Here is a 7,522-nt window from a genome sequence, read left to right on the forward strand (position 1 = left end):
TACAAAATTTAGGCCTAGAGAAGTAATCAAGCATGTTCTTCAAACTGCAGCTGCATCGTTGAAAAAGATGTTGATTTTGGAAGGACACGTACCATATGATGTCCCATTGGAGGTTTAGTCTATAATATTGGTACAATTTCCTACAAAAAAAAATTATGTTAACATTTGTTAAACAATTTCAGATTATTGGTGATGTCCTACGGATTCGATAGATTCTCACTAACTTTATCAGGTATTTTTAACACAGGTCAAAATGCACCATACACACCATGTTCTGAACACATTAATTTTGTTCAGCAATGCTATCGAATGCCCAAATGGCCAGGCTCTCAAGAAAAGAAAACCTCTCAAACCTTCCACATGATTCGGTTTCCCAAATTTAGAATTTGAAAATGTATATACATGTTTGGTGATGATACATTCTTTAACCAAATACCATTTTTTTTTGTCTCTTTATTTTAGTTTAAAATCACATGGAGATTATTGAAGCGATGTGTACATCAGACAATACGGTTTCAACCCTAACCTTCAAAAGTAGTAAAGTATGTTTACTTTCTGTGGAACAAGAAGGATCAGAAGTGAAAAATGTTCCAGCTGCAGAGAGTAAAGGTATGATGGAATGGAATCACAAGCGAATGGAATTAAAATGAATGGAATGGAATGTTTCATTACATTCCATTATAATGTTTGGTTGGATTTGCAGGTTTCCAATTTGATACAAAAGATAGAGATAGAGTTATTCCTGGTTTTCTTGATGCCATAATTGGAATTCAAGGAGGTGAAACAAAATCTTTCTCACATACATTTCCAGATTCATGGAAACAACAAGATCTACGTAGCCTTCCTTGTCAATGTACAGTAAGCCCCCTCCTCTTACAAATTCTGTTAATAATCTACACAAATATTAATTTTCTTGCAAATGTATCAGTAGGTTGAATGTAAAGAACTCTTCTATAGAAAATTACCAGAGATGAATGACTCCATTGCTGATAAGCTTCTTACTGGATGCACCACTATCGATCAAGTTATAAACTTTGTCTATTAATCATGTTTTGACTTTTTACACAATTTTATTTGTGCTTTTGACTAAATGTTGTTTACTTATGTTTTTTTGGTTAGGAAGTCATTGTTGGAGAGGTTTGTGGAACTTGAGCAAACAGCTAAAGATCAAGCAACAGATAATGCAATACCTGATCAGCTTCGAAAGGTATTTACATAGGGGTAAAATGGTAATTTTCAATGGATTTAATGGATGCTCTGTGAAATTATGCAATAAAGAATTGCTTTAGAGTTTAGATACCGCTTGTGCAACAACTGAAACATCTAGATGAAAACTGTACCTTTTGACAAACCACATGGACTAAAGTTGTAGTTTACTTTTTCCTTTTTTCTTTTTTGTTTAATCAAAATAATTTATTGAAACCTGTGTCCAGATGATTCAAGTTGAAATCCCATAATTTTTGTTTGAAGAGCAAGGAAGACAGCTTTATGGAGGTAGAATATTACAAATACAGGTTTAGTAACAAATATATGTTACACATTTGATTAAATTTGAGACATTTTTTTATAAAGTTTTTAATTAAATATTTAATTTTTTAGGAAAACATGAAACTAAATGAATAACAGTTGGCGATGCTTTCGAGCCCAAAAGCTGTGAGAGAGCACTTGGAAAATCAAAGGGAGAATATAGAAAATGTAATCAAGCAGAATGTTGCAGTTGGAGAGACATTTTTAAACACGAAAATATAGAGGTACATTTAAAAAAAAAAATACAATTGTAGAATCATATGATTTTTACATTTACTAAAAAAAATATTATTTTTTACAGTTTTCAACGGATGAGCTTGTGAAAGAGGTTGAGAACTCTGTTGTTGAGTTCAAAAAACACGCACAAGAGTATGATGAGGAGAGCATTCAAGAGCAGGTATATTTAGAGGTTACCACTGAATGGTTCCATTCAGAGGTTATCAAACAGGCTCTTAATATCTACTATTTTACTTTTTTTTTTGTTGATAGATAATTTATATCGGGTTTTGTTTCATTGAATGTTGTTAGGTGCAAGAGGTGCTAGAGGGAGCAAAAGTGGTGAAAGGAGCTTTGGTGTGTTGACCAAGGTTGATCTCATAGACAAAGGAACTAATGCATAGATGTGAGTTTTTTTTTTCTTTTCTCTTTTTTCCTATTTTAACTTACGTGTTGTTTGTTTTTAACTTTATGAATTATGAGCATATTGGTTAAGAATACCGGGAATTATTTCCATGATAAATAATGGTTTTAAGGAGATGGAAGCTGAGTTGGATTGCCTTGGAAGACCTATTGCAGTGGATGATGGAGTGAGAATCTTTTTTTGTTTTGGCAAAATGTTGATTTATTATTTTAAGTTGATTGGTGGAGTTCTAACCCACAACAAGGTGATTTTGATGGACGTGGTGGCTCTGACACATCATCATATGTCAAAGAACACGTCATGAAACTATTCTTTGAAGATTCCAGCTTCCCAATAGACATTAACAAACCATTTTTAAAAGATCTACAATATTCCCATTCCAAAGCCTTCTTACATCTCTGCTATTAGTTTACTTTCTACATTGGAATTGGGGTATTAAAATGCATATTTCATACAACTACTAAAGTGCAAATACCATAATAATGCAGATTTGGGAATAATTTAAATTGAGATTATAGAAATTTAATCATTTTATGGATCATTTCTTTAAAGAAATAACAGTTAACTCACTACAAGTTGTTACTCATTGGTTCCATTTTTGTTATGTTTTTTGGTTTCTGGTGTAATTTTTATATTCGGTTTCTTATACCTACAAACTGAATACAATCTCATTCTTACTAATCATGTGACAATATTTAAAGCTTTGTGATTGTTTAACTGTTTCAGGTTGGGAAAACTTTAAGTGATAGTAGATGGAAGGCTCCATCACAACAGGTGCAACACCTTTTGTATTCATTTGCTACAAATGATATAAAAAACTATAGTTATGTGTTCTTAGGTAAGACGAGTTACAATACATACCTAAAGAGGAAACAGAGATGGCGAAATGTGGACAGAGGAGGTTTTTGCTGCCAAAAGAAAAAAAAATAACACAGCGCCAACGGCGCACATGATTCCCCTCTAGTTTTGTTTGTTCGTGAAAAAAATATGTAGAAAAAAAAACTTCTTACCTTCCTACCAAAAATTTCCTTCTTATTTGATCTTGACTTTTTTTTTTCTCTCTCTCTGTGTGTGTATATATATATATATATATATATATATATATATATATATATATATATATATATATATATATATATATATATATAGACCACAGTAACAAACCAAATGAATAATATAAGTAACCCGATTTAAAACGGGTCCATAATCCAATGTTATGGGTTATGTGGTTATTTTGCAAAAATTTATAAAATGTATTATTTTGTTTAAAAAAACACTTATAAAGTTGGTTAGATTATTCAATTTCCTATATTATTTGTTTAGTTGTCCATTACGAGACTTTTTTTTATATGTTTGAGATTAAGATAAGACAAAGTGTATACGCTTGGAAAAAGAAAATGACAAATGAAAGCACACTCTAACTTTATTTGATATATTTCATTTATGATATAGACTTTTATATTAATATTTTAAAATTTAAATTCTGTTAAATATACAATTCATAACTTATGAGATGCCTTTAAAAGTGTGAAAGTTTTATATTCAATAATCCAAGTAATCATGCAGTTAGATTTATATAAGGATTACTGAGATTTGTGTATTATATTATTGATTAAAAAAATTAAATATATGATATATATATATATATATATATATATATATATATATATATATATATATATATATTCTTAAAGTAAAATTTTAAAATAAATACAAATGAAATGATGAATAAATAAGTAATTTAATCTTATAATGTATATATATTAAATATTTTTAAAGAGTAAAAATTAAATATGATTTAAAATAAGTTTTCAAAATAAATACAATAAAACGTGAATAAGTGGATAATTGAATTATACTAATAAGAAAACTATTGATATATCGTAAATAATTGTTACAAATTTTCAGAAATTTCTTTGAATACAACGTTGTATGTTATATTGCTAAGTTTACGGTTATTGTTTAAAGTTAACTTTTTTTTTTTATTTAAAATTTGTTTTTAACTCTGGACAATGCAATATATAACTGCCTATGACTGAAAACTAGATGTCTAAAAAACAACCCTCATATACAATCAGTGGATATTGTCTTCTTTGAAATGTGAAAATAATCATTTCATTCGAAAACGTCATTGATATTCTTGGAATAAACATACATTTTTCTATATTAATTTTGGAATACATCTTTGATTCTATAACACGCTTAACTGATGTTATGACTCTTAGCCTCATTATTTTTTGTTTGTGCTTATTTTTTTTACGTTTCGATGTAACTTTTATCAATACAATCGTCAACATGTCGAAACGTAATATAAATAAGCACGAACGAAAAACAAATAAGCACGTACATAAAAATAAGCATTAAAATATAAAAAAAATCACGTCGAAATGTAGACGAACTCAAATTTATATCAACACATATGTAACAACGTAAATTTTCAAAACAAATTTTCATTTCTTTAAAACATAATTTCATTCAAGGCAAACCATAAAATCCAATGTAACATGGTCATAATACAAAACATATCAAATCTCAAGATCAAATATATCTGAATCCGCCTGTGTGTGTGTACGGGTCATGTCGGCGCCTTCCTACGGTCCTCGCTAGTACCTGAAACACATAACACAACAACTGTAAGCATAAATGCTTAGTGAGTTCCCCAATATACCACTTACACACATACGCCCTTCCAGGCCATGACCTTCCAGTCCATGTGTCTCAGGGGACTTCCGTCCCAACCAGGTAAACCTTCCCGTTCTACCCATGTCGACCTTCCGGTCCATAACTCCCTGACCTTTCGGTCTACATCATAATGTCTTCCGCCCCATATCAAGCATAGCATACGTAACGCATACAAAACAGGCAACTAATAGCATACAATGCATATATCTTATAACATACTAGACCTTCCAGTCACACATAGGTACCCTTCCAGGTACAGTATAGTGAGAAGACTCACCTCGTATGATGTCTAGTGTCTCACGTGCTCGATATCTCTGAATCTCGAAACAACGACCTAGCCTCGCCAAATCACATCAAGTAATCATTCCAAATCATTAACGACTCTCAAGGCTATACTACATTCCTTTCTACAATTTCACAGAAGGGTAAAAGACCATTTTACCCCTCCCTGACTCAAAAGTCCACATGTTGACTAAAACCCTAAATGTCAACAAAAGTCAAAAGCAAGCAGTACACGGGGCATACCAACTCCTGTACGCGGGGAGTACCCTTTCACTCCAGAAATGGGGAACGCGACCCCCTACGCGGTGCGTACTGGGATTACGCCCAACGTAAATCCCAGTTTCTTACTTTCTTCATTTTAGTGTCTTAAACAGTTAAGACATAATCTCACATTCCAGATCTGGCCATTCTAATACCTCTTAATCCATAAAGTCGAAACCTTTAAGCCTTTTCATCTCTATAAATGTTCCCACACCTTCTAACACCTTTCCTTTTTCCTCCAAAAGTCTAGATCTCATGCATGGTCCAACATTTACGTCCAAGATTGCATTTTTATGAACATACAACTCATATAGTCCTGGAATATGATAGATCTAGGCCAATGGGGACTATTTGCTCATAAAGTCTCCATATTGGGACCTTAAACCCTAGATTTTGGTCCAAGAAGCACGCAACACAAATAACAAGGCAAGTTATGAACTTTATACCTCAGGAAGAAGCTCCAACCTCTGAAAACCTCAGATCCACTCTTATCCACCAACTTCTAGCTCCTACAATGGCCTCCTCTTCTTTTTCACCACCTTGAAATGACACTTTGAAGCTTAGAACACTCACACACAAGCTAAGGACGAAGGGAGAACACTCTTAGGGTTTCTTTCTGTGAGATGGTGGTTGAGAGACAAGACCATCTCATTCCTTTTATAGCCCTCAAGTCTTATTAGGGTTTTGCATCTGGGCCGGTTACGCCCGGCGTAACCTTGCATACGCCTAGCGTACCCGGATGAATCCACATACAAATTAAGCGCGCGAGTACGCGCAACGTACTCCTTAGTACGCCCAACGTACTCACAAGCTTAGCATTCTCATAAGGGACCTTACATGACAACTTGGAAAAGAAGAAGGGTTAAATGGTCGAACCTGAATTTTGGGATGTTACAATTCTCCCCCACTAGAACCAGACTTCGCCCTTGAAGTCTTATACCGAAAAAAACTCTGGATGCTGCTCCCGCATCTCTGACTCTGACTTCCATGTCAGCTCGGACCCCTTCCGATGCTGCCACTGAACTTGTACCAATGGTATCTCCGTGTTTCTCAGCATAATTCAGGCCCGCATCCACCTGAATATCCTCCAGTGGCACAACCGTCGACTCATCGGCTTTACACTTCCTCAACTGAGACACGTGGAAGGTATCATGAATCTGGCTCAACTCCGCAGATAGTTCCAATCGATATGCTACCCTGCCTACCCTCGCAATCACCCTAAACAGCCTAATATACCGAGGCCCAAGCTTGCCCCTCTTTCTGAATCGAATCACTCCTTTCCAAGGAGACACCTTCAGGAGTACAAAATCCCCAACCTAAAACTCGAGCTTGGATCGTCGCCTATCAGCATAACTTTTCTGGCGACTCTGAGCGGTCAACAACCTTTGTCTGACCTGTTGTATTTGCTCTGTCGTCCGAAGCACTATCTCTGTACTGCCCATCACACGTTGCCCTACCTCACCCCAGCAAATGGGAGTCTGACACCTCCTCCCATACAATAACTCAAAGGGTGGCATTCCAATGCTCGAGTGATGAATGTTGTTATAGGAAAACTCAGCCAAGGGCAAATACGTGTCCCAACTTCCTCCGAAATCCAATACACATGCCTGAAGCATGTCCTCGAGCTTCTAAATCGTCCGCTCACTCTGTCCGTCAGTCTATGGGTGGTATGCGGTACTGAAATGCAGCCTCGTACCTAACTCCTCGTGAAACATCTTCCAAAATCTGGAAGTAAAACGCACATCTTGGTCTGAAACAATCGAGATCAGAACTCCATGTTGCGATACCACCTCCCTCACGTACAACTCTGGCAGCTTCTCAGCAGAAGAGCTCTCACTGATAGCAAGAAAGTGAACACTCTTCGTCAACCGATCCACAATCACCCAAATCGGATCGACATGCCTGGCAGTCCTCGGCAATTTGGTGATAAAATCCATGGTGATTTGTTCCCACTTCCACTCGGGAATCTCTAACGACTGCAACTTACCATGCGGGTGCTGGTTCTCAGCTTAACCTTGCGACAGGTCAAGCATCTCTCTACGAACCATGCAACATCCCTCTTTATACAGGGCCACCAATACTCCTTCTTCAGGTCCAAATACATCTTAGTGGCCTCGGGGTGGATCAAGA

General features: G+C 35.4%; 1 pseudogene across 1 annotated transcript; it reads left to right on the top strand.

Moving 5' to 3' along the window:
• The first annotated feature begins 232 nt into the window (after window positions 1–232).
• Window positions 233–3,225, top strand: LOC145028579 (trigger factor-like protein TIG, Chloroplastic; annotated as a pseudogene). Its single transcript, XR_013676063.1, has 10 exons — window positions 233–368; window positions 463–609; window positions 704–858; window positions 932–1,024; window positions 1,124–1,207; window positions 1,434–1,514; window positions 1,600–1,751; window positions 1,829–1,924; window positions 2,056–2,149; window positions 2,894–3,225. The product of XR_013676063.1 is annotated as a trigger factor-like protein TIG, Chloroplastic (transcript).
• The last annotated feature ends 4,297 nt before the right edge of the window (window positions 3,226–7,522 follow it).

Source organism: Lactuca saligna, chromosome 2, assembly GCF_052625555.1.
Source record: "Lactuca saligna cultivar CGN05327 chromosome 2, ASM5262555v1, whole genome shotgun sequence".
Lineage (NCBI taxonomy): Eukaryota > Viridiplantae > Streptophyta > Magnoliopsida > Asterales > Asteraceae > Lactuca > Lactuca saligna.